At 41.8% G+C, this 3,824-nt stretch overlaps 1 long non-coding RNA gene across 2 annotated transcripts; it reads right to left on the reverse strand.

The window, feature by feature from the left end:
• Positions 1-397: 397 nt before the first annotated feature.
• LOC119308045 lies at positions 398-2,780 on the reverse strand. 2 transcript variants are annotated; one of them, XR_005149760.1, is made up of 2 exons: positions 2,193-2,780; positions 398-1,848 (listed from the first exon to the last, which is right to left on the reverse strand). It is a non-coding gene; the product is annotated as an uncharacterized LOC119308045 (long non-coding RNA). The 2 variants fall into 2 exon arrangements; XR_005149759.1 differs by having other exon boundaries at positions 398-1,296; positions 2,193-2,777.
• Between the last annotated feature and the right edge of the window lie 1,044 nt (positions 2,781-3,824).

Genomic DNA, 3,824 nt, shown 5'->3' on the forward strand with positions numbered 1-3,824 from the left:
ATTTGTTATTTAAGGAAGTTAGATCCGTGATTTGTTATACGTTAGGAAAGTCCTGGTTGTAATAAAGAGTGGAGAGAAAAATAAACCGATGGACCAGGATGGGAGGGGGTGGTGGGAGGAGAGACGAAAAAAGCCAACAAAAATAAACCGTGAAAACTATTCACCAACTGCTCCATTAAAAGTAGAGATGTGTAAACCAAGCTCATTGGCCATGCATGGAAGTGGGACCTTAATAGTAGATACCAACGCAACAACATTGCAACTATGTGAACATTATAAATCTAGCTAACTTTTTAGAGACAGGATTATATAATCCAGAAGAAAATTCATTTTATAAAGATCGTCCTTTAGAACAATATAAACATTACCGTGGATTATGAAAAAAACACATTAAACGTGGCAAGCAAGCACCAAACAGCAAGGTGCCTGTGCATTGTTACGGAGCAATAAAACATATGCATACATGAATTGAATATGCCTTCCTATTTCACAATTCCTTACAAATTGAACATCGTGAGTCCAAAATTAAAACAAACAAAACCGGTAACTGAGATGTGATAATAATCCACAAGGGACATGTCCATAATGCTTAACAAGCTACATATCTTCAACAATTTGCTTAGATGATATAAAGCGATCTTCATACTATAATGTTGCTCCTAAATTTGATTGATAATCCTGAATTTTAGCCCTACCTTCTTCCTCATTGATTTAACCTGCTCATTCTCAAAATCAGACAAAGGATAGTTGAATGTAAATGACTGAAACCAAGTTACAAGAAGACGAACAAATTTAAAATGCTCAGTTGCGTTCAGGTTGTAGCATTCAACCTAAGCAATGATGCCAGCACGCGAAGCAATCAAGTTGCTGATCTAGAAAAGAAGTGAAAAGTTAACCTTTCATGCCCCTGATCTAGCATGCAAAATTGTTGCACAGGGGTCACCACCGGTAGCCAGAAGAATTATGTCAGCAGCCTCATCATCGTACTGCTCATACATGAGATGTGAAAAGGTATAGAAATCCACAAATTCTACTAAAAAATCTGCAAGCACAAGCTTTTACATGGCCAGTTACTCACTTGGAGGAAGACTGCACGAGCGAAGTCAATGCCAAAAGAGATGATCACCTTGTACAGGTCCCTCTGCAACTAACTAAAAATCTTGGAAATATCATTTTTACCAGAATTCTCATGTACAACAGGAAGTCTCTAGTTCTTACCAGAAGGAACATAACTGCCTTTTCATTTCCCACTCATGATCGCATAGCAGACACAGGCTCAACCAAGCTTTCTGAAAACTGCAGGAAGGATGAGCATAATCAGCAATTTCAGTCAGGCGAGCACAAATGTATACTTCAGTAGTAAACCACTGCCAAGAAAACATAATAAATGCATCAACCACAACCGAATTTTGTATTCACCATTTTCTATCTTCAATTTTAAAAGAGAATTCATTGCCACAATGGGATGGGGCATGCTTTCCTTTAACACTATCTGACACTGCCGTACGAGATTCTTTGGTACTATATATTAAAAGACCAATCTTAAAATAATATATGCAAATAAAAAAGAACAAAACTATGCAACATGATGTTCAAACTTCTGAACAATAACATTTACCAGTTCATTTGGTCCAGAGGCCCCTCAACCAAATGAAAACAAACAAAATAAATAATTTGCACAGTGTCGTGTTCGGGAAACATCGAGCATGGACTCATGTCGAGGAAAATTAAAAGATTGGGGGCGCAGTGGGTGAATGAGTCGAGGAAGATGGATGAATTCGACCACGTTGGTATCCGGAGGGAACTGACCACGGGATCTCCTGCCCTGTGTCTGTGCAGTATATTAAACTGGAAAATAGAAAGAAGTAAACCAAATGCTGCAACTGTACGTATTTAATAGAGTTTGTGGAAGTGTAGTTAAAAGTAGACAGCTCGCAAACTGAACTGTACAGCTAGCTAGCCTGAAACTCAAACACTGTATCATCCATCAACAACATTATGAAAAGATTAATTAAAGATGTAAAGGGCATATTTGTGCACATACCACCAACGCAGAATCAACCATTAGACCTCACTATATACCATCCAGATAAATGACCCCATCATTTAACTATAACATGTCGTGCATGAGACGCAGTCTTGTAATATTAGGGTGTCTATTTATGTACCTACGAGAGTGTCTGTTTCTGTACCTTGGTGATGATGTCGAGGATGGCGGTGAGCTTCCGATGCGCCTGCTGCAAGCTCTCCATGAGGCATTGCCACGGCCAGGCCCTGCTAAGCGGTGTCCTCAGGCCTTGTCTTCTTGACGCCCCCCTTGATAAGCCAGAAGTCGATGCAGCGGATCTCGAAGATCTTCAATCCCTTTGGAGGTGAGGGCGAGGACCAGGACGATGAGGGTCTTGCGGGACGAGATTCACGCACGGCGAGGGGGGCGGCATCCGGATCCAGGCTGGGATTTCAGTCGCTTGTGCAAGGACACCCAAGTCGTGTATACGATGGAGGTCATCCGAATCCCAGCATCAACTCTCGCGATGAAGACCTCCTCCGGCGTGCCAGATCGGCTCGATCTCGCCGGCGTGCGCGCGAGATGGAGGGAGAGCAGGTGGTCGGCGGCAGCGAGCGTGAGAGCACAGGGGATGGATCGGTGGTGGCGGCGGGCGCTCGAGAGGGAGAGAGAGCAGGGGAGGCGCGGTGGGTGAGGAAGCACGAAAAAGGGGCGAGGGGTGGGAGGATGGTCCAGAGATTTTTTTTTGCCGTGCGAGAGCAAGAGGTTCGACGAAAGTCGGGGCAGGACGGGGTCCGTGGCAGGAAAAGAACCTTATGTATTTTTATTTTATTTTATTTTATTTAGAATCGAACATTATGTATTTAGATGGTAGAGAAAACATTTGAGAAGAATATATTTTTGATTTTTTACCGTAGAAATTGTTGCAAAGATCGACAGTCTGATTTAATTTGTCGTGCGCAAGCAGCTAGCTACACTTTTGTGCTTTTGTTTGTTGATGTCGATATGTACAACAAGCAAAAAAATTCAAGCAATGATCCTGAGTCGAAAAATGCATCGCTGCAGAACTCGGTGACCCTGTTTTTTTTTCTTGCTAAGCGGTGTCATGTGTGTGGAAGGAATTTTTATGGACCAAAGCAGCCAACGTAATTCGGTCAAACACATACCCAAGCAGGCATACATCAAACGGTTTATCAAAGCCTCGCCTGAAGTAGATGGTAGAGAAAACATTTGAGAAGAATATTTTTCTTATTTTTTATCGTAGAAATTGTTGCAAAGATTAACAGTCTGATTTAATTTGTCGTGAACGCAAGCAGCTAGCTACACTTTTGTGCTTTTGTTTGTTGATGTCGATATGTACAACAAGCAAAAATATTCAAGCAACGATCCTGAGTGACCCTGTTTTTTTTTCTTGCTAAGCGGTGTCATGTGTGTGGAAGGGATTTTTTGGACCAGAGCAGCCAACGTGATTCGGTCAAACACATATCCAAGTAGGCATACATCAGACGGTCTACCAAAGCCTCGCCTGGATAATTTGTAGTGTTGGCCATCGATGTATGCTCCATTCATTTTTAGTGTCTTTGAGATGCTTAGTGTGGCCATTCATTTTGTTTGGCGTCATTATAACACGACACACACACAGCCAACAAGTCTACTAAAAAAATCATGTTGCAAAATAAATAAGGATTGTAGAAGGAATTGTGTGCATTGATATTCTCATTGATCGTGCACTAGGCACATATATAGGTACAAGGGGTGCGACTGATGTCTTGTCTCCCAAAATACAAGTAAATACAGAGGGAGAGAGACACTACAG

The sequence above is a fragment of the Triticum dicoccoides genome, chromosome 5B, assembly GCF_002162155.2.
Source record: "Triticum dicoccoides isolate Atlit2015 ecotype Zavitan chromosome 5B, WEW_v2.0, whole genome shotgun sequence".
In the NCBI taxonomy this organism is placed as follows: Eukaryota; Viridiplantae; Streptophyta; class Magnoliopsida; order Poales; family Poaceae; genus Triticum; species Triticum dicoccoides.